Consider the following 14,444-nt stretch of genomic DNA (forward strand, 5'->3'; position numbering starts at 1 on the left):
ATTAGAAGAAAATAGTGCTACACTGAATGAGATTCTAGCTAGAAGGTATAGGTGTTAAAAACATCCTTTCTTCTAATTTTACACATAAAAGTAACATTTAGGAAAAGTTGTCCCTGCTCCGAAGAGCTTACAATCTAATTCAGTGATTCCCAACCTTTTTTGTTTGGAGGAACCCTTGAAGTATATAGAAAAATCTCGGGGAACCCCTATCTGGCTGACACATATTAGGCCGCGCTTATAGTGCTGGCGACATCTCTTAAAAACAAATGCATTGACGCCGTCGCGTGCGCTTAAAGTAGGAGCGACCACAGCATGACGTCAGCGTCGCCGGCACTATAAGCGCAGCCTTAGGTTAATTTCACACCTCACGAGCCCCCTCTATTTCCCACCCTCTACCGATGCATTTCTCTCTCCCCTCCGTCTCACTCACTCTCCCCCCTCCAGCCTCATGTATTTATCTTCCCTGTGTCTTACTCCCTTTTTTCCTCACTCACTCCCCCCCCTCTCCTCACTCCCTACCTTCCGTCAATAACCCCACTCACTCAATCTCCCTACAAAATACATACCAAAAAACCCCACCCCGCAATACATAATAAAAATACCGCCCCCACTAATACATATTAAAAAGACCCGCCCCACCGCCTCAATACACTTTTTTTAAAATTGGACCGCACGGGTAAAATCATCATCATCATCATCATCATCCTCCTCATATACTCGCCACCCTGCATCTCCCATCACCCTCATATCACACCCCTGTATCTCCCATCACCCCCGCATCTCATCTCCCTCATATCAACCCCTCCCATCTCCCTCATATCACCCCCCCCCCTGCATCTCCCATCTCCCTCATATCGCATTGCTAGAGAGTGGCTGTGAGTGGGCTCTGGGGGGGAGGGGGCGAGCAAGCCGGGGTGCCGGTGGGAGGGAGAGCCGGGGTGCCGGAGGGAGGGAGTGCCGGAAGGGAGAGCCGGGGTGCCGGAGGGAAGGAGAGCTGGGGTGCCAGAGGGAGAGCGAGCCGGGGTGCCGGAGGGAGAGCGAGCCGGGGGAGAGCTGGGTGGCGGAGGGAGAGCCAGGTTAAGATGCGGGCAGCTTGGCGGAACCCCTGCGACTGCTCCACGGAGCCCCAGTTGAGAATAACTGATCTAATTGGTAGGAGGAACATACAGATACAGTAGGAGGGCATACTGGTAAGTGCGTCTGCAAGGGGCCAATCTTTATGTATCAGCTTGTATAGTGTTAGCCAGGGAGCTACCCATATGCTTTGTTAAGCGGTTGTGTTTTAAGGTGGGTATTACAGGTGGATAGAGAGGGGGCTTGTCGGGTATTGAGGGGAAGGGCATTCCAGAGGTGTGGGGCAGTCGGTGAGAAAGGCTTAAGGCGGGAGAGGGCTTTTGATACGAATGGGGGTAGAGAGAAGAAATCCTTGAGCGGAACGCAAGAGTCGGGATGGTGCATAGCGAGAAATTAGGGCTGAGATGTAAGGAGGGGCAGAAGAGTGTCAAGCTTTAAAAGTAAGGAGGAGAATTGAATGTGTGATACGGGATTTGATAGAGGGATTTCAGCAGGGGAGGCACTGATACAGATTTAGGAAAGAGTTCAGTGATTCTGGCAGCAGCGTTTAGGATAGTTTGTAGGGGAGACAGGTGAGCGGCAGGAAGGCTGGACAGCAGGAGGTTACAGTAATAGAGACGGGAGAGAATGAGGGCCTGTGTCAGAGTTTTAGCAGTCGAGAAACAGGAAAGGGGGTATCTTTGTGATATTGCGGAGGGAAAAACGACAGGTTTTAGATATGTTTTGAATGTGACAGGAGAAAGTGAGAAGAGTCGAGTGTGACCCCTCGGCATTGTGCTTGCACTATTAGGTGTATGACTGAAATTCCAACAGTAATGTGGGAGGAGGTAGTGGGAGGAAGTATGAGGAGCTCTGTTTTTGCCATGTTAAGTTTGTCGGTGGAGGGCCATCCAGGAAGATATCGCAGAGAGACAATCAGAAACTTTGGTCTGTACAGCAGGTGTAAGGTCAGGAGTCAAAGTAAATTTGTGTGTCGTCAGCATAGAGGTAATATTTGAACCCAAGAGATGTGATTAGGTCATCTAGAGATAGTGTGTACAGAGAAAAGAGGAGAGGTCCTAGGACAGAGCCCTAGTACCCCCACAGAGAGGTTGATAGAGGAGGAGGAGGTGTTGGCAGAAGAGATGCTGAAAGTACGATGGGAGAGGTAAGAGGAGATCTTGGATAGAGCTATTACGAATGCCAAGAGTATGGAGAATGTGAAGTATGGAGAATCTTAAGAAGGGGTGGTCCAGTATCAAATGCTGCAGAGAGGTCGAGTAGTATGAGCAGAGTGTAATGACCTCTGTCTTTGGCAGCATGGATGTCATTAGTTATTTTAGTGAGGGCTGTTTCAGTGGAGTGAGCAGTGCGGAAGCCAGATTGTAGAGAGTCTAGGAGAGAATAGGTGTTAAGAAAATGGAGCAAGCGAGAGAATAAAGGATATTCAAGGCGTTTAGAGGCAAAAGGCAGGAGGGAGACAGGCCGATAGTTAGAAAGACAAGTAGGGTCAAGCTTGCTGTTTTTGAGTAATGGTATGACTGTTGCATGTTTGAAGGAGGAGGGAAAGGTACCAGAGTAGAGGGAGGAGTTAAAAATGTGTGTGAGCATAGGGATTATAGTAGGAGCAAGAGGTTTTAGGAGATGGGAGGGAATGAGGCAAGAGGGCAAGTGGTAGATGGAGAAGAGGAGAACAGCAGTGTCATATCCTACTCTATGACAGGAAGAAAAGAGGAGTTTTAGGAAGAGGTGTAGGATGGGAGTGGAAACAGAGGGGATATCCTGACGTATGGATTCCACCTTTTCCTTGAAATAGCCAGCAAAGGTCCTGAGGTGAGATGGAGGAGGAAAAAGGCAGCTGAGGGTGGTCTGAGTACGGAGTCAAAGACAGAGGAGAGTCGGTGTGGGTTAGACTTGTGCGTGTTGATTAGTGAAGAAAAGTAGGTTTGTTTAGCCTGAGAGAGAGCAGATATACAGGCAGAGGACAGGATAGCACATGGGGAGCGGGCCCACAGGCAGCAGGCCAGACACCCTGCTTGCCCTGAGCGCATGCGCATGGGGAATCGCCGACATTTTTTTTTTATATAACGGGCATGGCCGCACAGTGGGCCCGGCTGACTCACGGGGCCCGGGAAGCCCATACCCTTTGTCCCCCCCTGTTTGCGGCCCTGCTGCTCTCTCCCATTGCTCTCCTGTAACCCCCATATAATCCCTCCCTATAACTCCTCCTGTTACCCCATATAACCTATGGATAGGGCAAAGTTGTAGTTCTTGATCAGGTTAAAGGGGCTGGAGCAGGGCTGAGAGGAGAGGGAGGAGTGTAAAGTGGAAACAAGAGCTAGTAGGTCTCTGCAGAAGCGAGGGGTAGATGGAGGTGGAGAAAGGGAGAAGCGGGAGAGAGAAAATGAGATGAGGTGATGGTCAGAGAGAGGCAGGGGGAAATGGAGAAATCAGAGTCCTGCGGCTTTGAGAAGAAGCAGTTTCTGTAAGACACAGAACAAACAAACCGTGGAGGTTGGCAAATCAAGCAAAGTAATATCGTGCTGATTCTCTGGCGTCATAATCTTCCCATCCCTGCAATTCCCCAAATACTTACTGGTAAAAGTATCGTCTTTCTGTCCCAGCGCAAAAACAAAATGGCAGGTTAAATCTTCTGCATCAAGCAGGCCAATAGAAAGCCACATCATCACCCATTGTGGTTTCCCATTGGCCCACGTGATAGAGGGTGGAGGGAGCAGCTGCTTCAAAGGTCATTTATACAAATATCTGCATTAGTTTAAACCCGATTTTATCCAGGTTTTAATGTTTTGGGGAAAAAACACTAATCAATTTCCCAGAACTTTGTTTTTTTTAGATATAAAAACTGATAACGTGCAACACGACCACAAGAGAATGTATTACCATCGCCATGCACTTTTTTTTTTTATCAACAATGTTTTTGACTTCCAGCAATTTTATAAACATTTACAAATTAAAAGGTATTCAATAACAATCAAGACGCTTTCAAATACATAAGATACCGTTTTAGTGTTTAATTTAGTTGGGATTTCCTCTGCCTGCTTGGTAGGCAGGTCTGTTGACATATCTCCTAACATGATGAAATCTCCTAACGTGTAAATGTAGGTAACACTAGCACTGCAATGTTTATCTCAAGGGCCACCAACAGGTCAGGTTTTAAGGATACACCTGCTTCAACACAAGTGGCTCAATCAACAACTGAGCCACATGTGCAGAAGTAGGGATATCCTTAAAACCTGACTTGGTGGTGGCCCTTGAGAACTGGTGTTGGCCACCCCAGGTTTAACGCCTTCGTTGGGTTGAGAGGTTATATAATTATTATTATTTTTTTTAAAGAAAATTCCAAGTATTGGAAGTAACTTTTCAATACTGGTTTGTAAATGTGGGCGTTTGGTTGCTAGTTGCTGTTACACTTCCTTCAGTTGTTTCCTCTTGTGTGAAGGCAATGTGAGCGCTGAGCAGGAAATGGTCTCCCTGTCTGTCTTTTTGCAACACCTAAGCCACCACAGACTCACTAGCAAAGGGGGATCATGGTGGGGTGGCAAGTGCGCTGGCAAAAATGCGATCGCAAGTGTGGGACCAAACATGCCAAAGTTTGGAGGAAACTGTTCATTGGCAATCTTTCAGACTGGTTAACATTTGTAGATTTCCCGTGAGTGTCACTGAGTTGTATGTAAATAAAAAATATCAAGTGTGATCACATTCCCACGTCTCAGACAGGTCTGCAACCCTGCTTTGCACCCTCCTCTCTTAGCATACAATGCTTCCACTGCAGCTAGGGATTCTGGGAAATGACATGCAATTGAGCAGTGTCACCTTTTGCTTCTTGTCTATTTTAACATGGACCCCTATAAACTCATGATCACTCGTTTCTAGCATCAGTTGTCTCAGAAACTTCAAACATTAGATTGTAAGCTCTTCGGAGCAGGGACTCCTCTTCCGAACTGTTACTTTTATGTCTGAAGCACTTATTCCCATGATATGTTACAGTATATGCATTATTTGTTATTTATATGATTGTCGTGTATTACTGCTGTGAAGCGCTATGTACATTAATGGCGCTATATAAATAAAGACATACATACTCATAATAATCTGCACTTTCATTAAGATGCAGTTTTTGTTTTGGTCCAAAACACCCAAATCCCACTTATTTTAGTGCTTGTAGGCGGTTTTCAGCATTTTTATAAGTTTGCCAGTTGGAGCCAGGCCAGCAAGACACCTTTGCTTTATCAAAACACACTGGCATTTGTAGCCTGTTTTGTGCATGTCCTGCTGACTTAGAACCAGTTGGTAACCTTTAATCCATAATGTTGTGAAAAAAAAAACTGTATATTCAAAGAACCCCCAAAAAGTTTGTTTTTTTGTTTTTTTAAAGAATAATTAGATTTGTTTAAGGAACCTAGTTTACTTTAAAAGTTGTTTACAAAAAATTTTTAAGAGACCAAAAATGGGTTCCCCACTAAAACAGTAGCTTCTTTAGGAGAATGCGGTGTTTAACTTTATAGTTGTGTGCACTTCTGTAGCAGAAGGATTAAGGCAATATTAATCTTTTTTCAGGTTGGGCTAAAGTCGGAAGTGGAGTACCTCAGGGATCGGTACTGGGACCCCTGCTTCTGAACTTGTTTATTAATGACCTTGAGGTTGGCATTGAGAGCAAAGTCTCCATCTTTGCTGATGACACTAAATTGTGTAAGGTAGTAGAATCAGAGCAGGATGTAGGACTTGGATAATCACTTATTTTAGGGACAAAATGGTTGGCGGCTGAACGGCAGCAGGTCCAGTACCAACACGTCATAAATCTGAATCTGTTCATCTTTTAATGTCAAACTTGTCCAGATAGGAGGTGGCATAAACCTATTTAGCTAATGACCAAAGTCAGATGGAGGGAACTTTATAAAGAAAGTTCTTAGATCTGATAAAGCTGTCAAATTGGCTTCCGTAAAACAAGTGTAATGGGTGTTCCCTCTGGCCTGACCCACCCAATCTCATATTGGCCCGTGTAGTCTAACCAGTCCCCCATTACAAGGCGTGTGTGGTGGTGCACCTGCAAGTAACAGGACTCTTGAGTCTCCCGCTTGGTGTTATTAGGGGATGTCAATCAGGACAGGTAACTGAGGTAGTGGGTACGAGTCCAACTTACATCATGTGCAGCGCCTCCACCTCATCAGGATCTATGCTTCCGCAGGGAGATGGTCCTGGTGAGGAACTCCTTCTTGGTGCCATCCACTGTCGAGTAAGCTCACACTCACACAGTGGGGTTCTTTTTCTCAAGGACATCTTTATTAAGTACAGGGATGTAGCAGACTGCCCCATGCAGCTGCCAGCTCTAGCCGCACATCTCTGCGTGATGTCCCTTTGCCAGGTACGCCCTCCAATAATGAAGTGGGATTCCCTTTCTCCTAGGGAGATCACCACTGTGCCAGGTCCCTGGACACAGCGGGGCGTAACCGCACTGGAATTATCACTATGCTCCCGCTAGTTACTGCACTAGGGTCACAAAAGTGTTCCTGCAATATCTGTATCTTCGGGTTACTCTCTGCTCCGAACTCAACACTAACTGTCAGTGTTGTGCCCTTTATACTCCAGGGGCAGGCGCAGCTCTGAGGTCACTATCCAGGGACTCAGAGCATACAGCCACTCCCATCCTTACACAGGGCACCCCACTTGGGTGTGAGGGAAAACCTCCATAACTACTGTGGGCAGGCCTGTATATACCAGGACTTACTGCCAACAGAGAAGACGTATGCAGTCATTATTATGCATGGCTACATACTCCCCCTGGTGAATACCCACCGTCCCGGCTGGGACCTAAATTTGGTGTACCTTGCGCCAGGAAACACTGCAAAAGAACACACAAATAACACAGCAACATCATTACATAACATAATAATGAACGCTCAGTACACTCACTGACCAGCAGGGAGCGCAAAAAGAAACAACAGACCACTCTATTGGACACTCAATAGTAATGCCGAGGATCTGGCTTCTTTACCTCTCGCCCCGCGGCATCATGCACAGTCACACTGTATTCCCGTGGTACTCCTCTTTCATTACAGTACACCACCTTGTGCATATGTACACTGCGCCCAATCTTCCAGACCCGCATCAGTTGAGCTACCCTCTGCTCGGCCTGTATACCTTTAATGGCTCCCCCTCGCTCAATGATATAATACTGAATATCATTCTTGAGCCATCTCTCCCTATTCTCCTCTATCTCTGTCATTAGAGGTTCAGGGACATAGGGGTAATCAAACCCATGGGACTTCCTGTACTTGGCAATGATAGCTCGCTCAGCTCTGCAAGCCCTAGTTAAACTGGTTTGACCAGCCTTCCCGGGCAACACCCATGATAGGGGCTCATGTGTCTCCACCGGATCATCTAACCCTGCGGACCCCTTAGGAATAATTAGGCCTGCCTGTATCCGGTCCCATCGTACCCTTAGAGCCCTAAGGTAGGATTCATCATCAAAATCCCCGGCAGCCCACCAGTGATCAACCACCCCCTCTCTCTCTCTAAAATAAAGCGGGTGCGGTCAAGCCACGAGACATACCCCTCATACAAGGGGGCCCACCACCTAGTCTCCTTCCTTTCCTCGGAGCTAGAATCTGCATTTTCTTCTAGGGACTCCTCATCAGGCCCACCAGAAGACACTCCAGATGTACCCTCAGATCTGGTATTAACTCCCTTACGGTGAGAGGTATTCCTAACAGTAATACTCATCCCGCTAGGACAATCACTCGACACCGACACTTGTCGGGACATGCTCCCTCCTCCCTCCGACCCATCATCCGACGTACCCAAGTCCAGGCTCCCAGTCCGATCATCAAAAGGACCCCGTGACTCCCCGGACAACCCTAAACTGGAACTAGATCCAAATAGGATAGGGACGGGTACAGGGGCTTTAGCGAGGGCCGTAGGACTAACCTTGGGTGTGGACGGGGTGTGGGGACGGGACCGAACAGTAGGTACTGACAGGGTGTCGACCTGCTCTCCAGCGATACCTGTCTTGACGTCGCCACAAAGTCCATCTTTATTCTCAACAGCGGAGCTTCTGGGGTTGCAGTTCAAACGTCCATTCCCCTGGATAATAGGGGATCGCTTCCCGCTGCTCGATCGCAGAGGCGGCACCATCTCCCACTCGGGGCCTCCCTGGTTCTCCGGCACCACTTCCGCACACGCACGTGCTGCGACGCCATCTTGCGGTGGATTCCCAAGCGGAATCTCTTCCTCCACAAGGATCTCCTCCAACGCCATTCTGCCACGCGATCCAGTCTGGCTCTGGACTCGCTCCTCTGGATCTTCCACCTCCTGGGCCTGCGACAGACACCGTGTCTTAGTCCCGTGCAGGGTAGGTGTAGATCTGCCTCCGTCCGATCCACTAGTCACCACGGCAGTGGGACTCCGGCGATCGAATGGTCGCGGTACGGGAGACATTCGATTCCGCGTCTCCACACCACGAGGAATTTCATCCCTCCATGGCGTACCAATGGTATGACAGTCCCGTCTGATGACTGTCTTACTCGCCAGCCTTGCACACTCCTCGTCCGAGGATTCCAGCTTGCAGTTCGGCCGAGGCATCCCAGTAGGAGACCGGCGATGGGCTCCTCGGTGATCACCTCTCCGATGGCTGAGTTTCTCTATCGGAAGCACCAATGATGGCTCCGACTCTGCGGGACTGGCCCTCTTGTTCCAGAGAGCTCCCGGCTGCTCTTCTGTCGCCACCGGTACATTTCCGGTCATTCCCGTAGATTGCACCGGTACGAATGTGGTCATGGGCCACATGTACTGCAGTCCACAGTGGGGGCATCGGGCTTCGCTGCCCACAGCTCCGCCCGGCAGTCTGCACTGCAGGCAGAGACACGCCACAGTCTCCACACCCTTTACCCGGATCACCAGGAAGCCTCCTGGAGCCGAATAAGGATGCGTGGAAATCACAGGACCTTGGTCCACTTTATCAACAGCTTCAGCCATTTTTATCAGCGGAGGTACTCTGCTCAGAGGTCGATACTGATCAATGGCTCTTCGCAACTGAAAGGCATGGGCTGATATAGTCACCCTTCCTCCCATTTCCTCTTGCGACATCCGGTGAGACCGCAAACCACTCCCCCTGGTTGAAACTAGGGGGATGTCTTGTAGATTTGTAGGCTGACCCAGCACAGGTGCGGAGTGAGTCATAGTCCATGAGGGCGCGGCTCCAGCTTTCGCGCCAAACTCCTCAGCGGGGTGGAGCTTCCGCGTTGGCGCCAATCCTGGCCAACATCTAGCAGACTGCAAAGTTGCAAGACCTTTTGCAGCATGCCCACGCGGTGTCCCGGGAACGCGGGAACCGCCATCTTGGTAAGCATTGTCTTTTCTTTCACTGTCTTTTCTCTCACTGAAGGCAACGTCTGGCTGTCTGTTAATTGGGGTATAACAAAGTCCATTTTGTTCCTCCCATCGAAGCACACTGTCCTGCTCATTATTCTCAGGGGTATCATCCCGAGAACAAAAACACGACAAACACGGCGCAGCCACGGCTTTCACGCCATTCCATAACAAACTCACAAAAGTCTCTTCTGTAGCTTGTTCTTCGTCTGACCGCAATCCTGGACCTTCTGCTCTATGCAGATCCTCCATTCTCGTGGTTCTCTCTCTCCGCCATCCTGGACCTTCTGTTCTGTACAGATCCTCCATTCCGACAGGTCTCTCGTGATCGTTGAACACCGATTCTCTGTACGTGGAGCTCCGCTCTGCGGGGCAGCTACCACATCTGTACAATAAACATGCCTTGTGCACCACCTTGTGTACCTAACGTAGATCTGACTCGTGTTTGCACTACCTCAGGCTAGGCTCACCCTTCCTGTGTCTACCGTAACACGTTCCTCCAGTCTGTGCTCCTTGGTAAGTGATCTGGAATGGGGACTAGAGTACTCTGGCTCTTCCATGCAGCACTTTGGGCGTCGACCTACTTTTGGCTAGCCTAGTGCGGACCCTTCCAGAATTCCTGCTCTCAGTTACCAGTTTACCCCTTCAGGCGTCCCCCGCTAGCGCTACCTCAAGGCGACTAGAACAGCAATAGCCCCCGGCTCCAGACTCACTAACCCCTAACGGATCCCAAGGCGTCTTTGCGGCATGCATATCCAGCACCTCCCTGACTACCCCTGGCTCCGTCCCTCAAGCACAAAGTGGCAGCAGACACTTTCCTTAATTCCTACTGTGTGCCTAGCAAAAGCCTGTCCTGTTGACAGGTATCTCAGCAGCGCCTCCAATTGTAACGGGTGCTCCCTCTGGCCTGACCCACCAATCTCATATTGGCCTGTGTAGTCTAACCAGTCCCCCATTACAAGGCGTGTGTGGTGGTGCACCTGCAAGTAACAGGACTCTTGAGTCTCCCGCTTGGTGTTATTAGGGGATGTCATCAGGACAGGTAGCTGAGGTAGTGGGTGCGAGTCCAACTTACTTCATGTGCAGCGCCTCCACCTCATCAGGATCTGTGCTTCCGCAGGGAGATGGTCCTGGTGAGGAACTCCTTCTTGGTGGTGCCATCCACTGCTGAGTAACTTCACACTCACCCAGTGAAGGTATCTTTAACAAGGGCATCTTTATTTGCATGGTGGTATGGGCAAGCTGCCCCTCACAGATAACAGCTCAGCCACTCATCTCTTTGCAGCACTCTCTTAGGAAGGTCCCTTGTCCCTAATAGAGCTGCTTTCCACCTTTACTCTCAGAGAGAGATTCCCCAGCTTCTCTGGCTGCTGTAATCTCCTCTCCTGAGCTGCTTTGTCTCTCTCTTGAGCTGCTCTGTCTGTCAGCTCCTCTAACTCTGCTGCGTCTGCTTACTCTGCTGCATATGCTTACTGACTCACAGCTAGCAGGAGACACTGCAACAATGTTGCAAACCTTCACGTGCCTCTCAGTGAACAGAGCAGCACAACAACAGGAAACTGACTTCTAACTTTAGGCAGTGCTGTGTCTTATATCACCCCCCGGAGAACAAACCTGCTCTGTACCACTAAGTGTGGGCACAATGCATGTTGTCACTTCCTTTGGGGACATATGACACCTCACCAGGGTGTGAGGGCAAACCTCCATGATAACTACTGGCATTCCTGCATACTTACCAGGTTTACTGCCAGCATGAGAAAGAGATATGTACACCAATCTTACACATGGCTACACAAGTCTACCCATACTAAGAGCAACGGTTTGGTTTCTTTCATTTCCGTGTGTATATGTATTACAAATTGCATTTGGGCCTCTGAACGGGGGAGTGTTTTATTTGCCCTTACTGAAGCGGTGCGCCAACTAGGGGGCGCAAGACTTTATTGGGGGTGGACGGGCCACGCGGCGGTTACAGAGGCCCCGCGCTAAGAGTGCGAGGCCTCTGTAAATTTACTTACCGGCTTCTTGTCCACGCGTCTCCATGGCAACGCGTCAAATGATGCCCGTTACCATGGAGACGTGACTTCACATGACCCCGCAGCATCATTTGACGCATTATTAGAGGCGAGGGGGGCTGCCTTAGTGCATCCTGTCCTTATTAGAGAACCAATAATGAGAATGGAGAGATAAGGAGACTGCAATCTTGTGGAAGTAACGAGGAGCAGCAAGAGGAAACCACACTTTCCAAATTTTATCTCCCCGCGTTTATAAACTAACTTAAAAAAAAAAAAAAAACACATTGAATTACGAAAATATATATATATTTTTTTTTATAAATTCACATTTTCCTTTTGGTCTCACCAAGTTTTTTTAATGTATTAAAATGTATTTTATTTATAAAATATTTTACCAGTAAGTAATACCTTGAGAGTTACCTCTCGTTTTCAAGTATGTCCTGGGCATAGAGTTAAGATAAATAATAATACATGGTTACAAATAAAGTTACATAAGTTAACAGGGTATACATTATATACAGGACATTGCATGCACAGTTAGAGATAATATATATTATAGGCGTATGTAACAGTTACAGACCAGATTAAAATGTGAGACAGCTTTAGTTTTGAAAGAACTTAGATCGGTAGGTTGTTCCAGTTTTGGGGTGCACGGTAAGAAAAGGAAGAGCGGCCGGATACTTTGTTGAGTCTTGGGACCATGAACAGTCTTTTGGAGTCAGATCTCAGATGATAAGTGCTGCATGTGAGAGAGATGAGCCGGGAGGTAAGGAGGCAGGGGGGGCACAGGTTAAAAACTTTGCGCACCCCTGGCTTAATCCAATGAATAGAGGATCTGCCCTCATACAGTATATTTCCAAACTGTCCATAAATTACACCATTCATACCTTTAGAGTGAGAGGCATCATATGAACAGCAGGACGTATTAACCTAGAGAATGACAAATATTAAAAATATATATAAGAACTGGCCACATTATCAACATAATATAACTGAAGTCTTTGTTCAGTTAACCGCTTGCCTTCCACCTGTATATAGTAGTGCTTCGATTATGCTCATCTAAAATAGGAGAGCGCACCATGGGAAGGATGAGGAAGAAACCACACTGCACAAGCGTGTGCAGGATAGTTCCTGGTGTCATAAAATCTAATGGTGTAAGGTTAGGGCTTCCCCAACTATCATGATAAACATCAATGTCTGTTATCTACAGTATAGAACTATGCATCACCACGCTTTGCAGGGAAAATCGAGCGGTCAGCATATTCAGTATCCGTCCCCCAAATCACTGACCTCACAAATAACTTTTTTTGTGCATATTACAGGGCGAATATTTATTCACGTTGGTATAATAGCCAAGAAAGACAAAAAGAATACATTATACAAAAATGTTTTAATTTAGAATTCAGGGTGATTCATTTTTTGAGGAAGTCAAATACATTTCTATGTTGTCAAATGAGTATGTGCTAAACAGGAATGTTTGGTTAGAATTTGATCATCCCACAATGACCAGTTGGAAGTCTAGATGTGCATGATAGCTATCTTACAATCTATTCAATCCAAGTAATATACTGCAGTCCACTAAACTTTGTGGCACAGAAATTAAATTACTGTATGTATTTAGTAAATTCAGCAATTGTTGCATTAAGTGGTCTAAAAGTATGGCGCACAAAGCTGCACATATGAAGATAACAAGGCTGCAGCTAGGTCAACACACTGGCCTTAAACTTGGGTGTCCCCAGCTGCTAAACTGTCCATGTGCAGAATCTTGGTGTTGTCCTTGACTGTGAACATCAGGTGTCAGCCATGATCAAATCTTAAATTCTTCCACCGAAGGAACATAGCCAGGATTAAGCACGGGATCCCCCAGAGAATCTTACTATGCTTGACCATGCCTGTGTCCCCTCATGCCTGGACTACTGCAATGCACTCTACCTGGGTCTTCTGGAAAAAAAGAGCTGCGCTGCCTGCAGCTGGTGCAGAATGCTGCGGCCAGGTTCTTAACTAACCAGACACGTTCTTGCCATGACACCCAGAGTCACAGACAGCTTTCCCGGGCCCAGGACTAACAATTTCCCCAGGGCCCCTCACCCATGTGTCTGCAGCCTTGTGAGAAACTCCCCCTTCTCACACACCTCCCGTCACCCTTCCCCCCCCCATCATATATAATATATATATGTTATGCAATATTTACAAATATATATATACACACACTAAGCCCCCCTCCCCAAACACACACACACAGACACACAATATAGGCCTCCCATCCCAAACACAATATAAGCCCCCTCCCCAAACACACAATATAAGCACCCCTCCCCAAACACAATATAAGACACACACAGTAAGCCCTACCTACACACAATATAAGCCACACACACCTTGGGGGTAAGTGGCCCAGTAGGGTGGTATAAGTGGGTGGGGGGAGGGGGAAGAGGGCCCGAGGCATGTAGGATTACCTGGGGCCATTGGATGGGCCTGCTGGTGCAGCATGGCCAATGCACAGAAGGGCCCTGCCAAAGGGGCTGGGAAAGGGAGGGATAGATGGGCAACCCGAGAAAAGGGAGGGCCCATCTTTCCTGCACAGATAACTGCAGGGAGGCCAGGCCCCTAGTCCCAGCTGTGTCCCCCCCCCCCCCCCCCCCCGTAGGCGCCCCTTATGACACCCGTTCTCTGTTATGTGTACTGGCGGCCTGTAAAATGGCGAATTTATTTTAAGATTGGCTTGTTGACATTCAAAGCACTCCATGGCCAAGGTCCCAGCTGCTTCGAGTTCCCTACACTCCTGTCTGCAGATGAAGGACTCCTAACAGTTCCCAGAATCTCTTTTACTTCCTTTGGAGTTCAAGCTTTTAGCCACGCTGCTCCCACTCTCTGGAACAGTCTGCCTCATATAGATCGGGTGGTCCCCTTTCTAGAAATCTATAAAACAGGCTCAAGACCTACTTGTTTACTCAAGCCTTTAATTAATGAACCACAACCGGTTTAGCTACAATA

Source organism: Ascaphus truei, chromosome 5, assembly GCF_040206685.1.
Source record: "Ascaphus truei isolate aAscTru1 chromosome 5, aAscTru1.hap1, whole genome shotgun sequence".
NCBI lineage: Eukaryota > Metazoa > Chordata > Amphibia > Anura > Ascaphidae > Ascaphus > Ascaphus truei.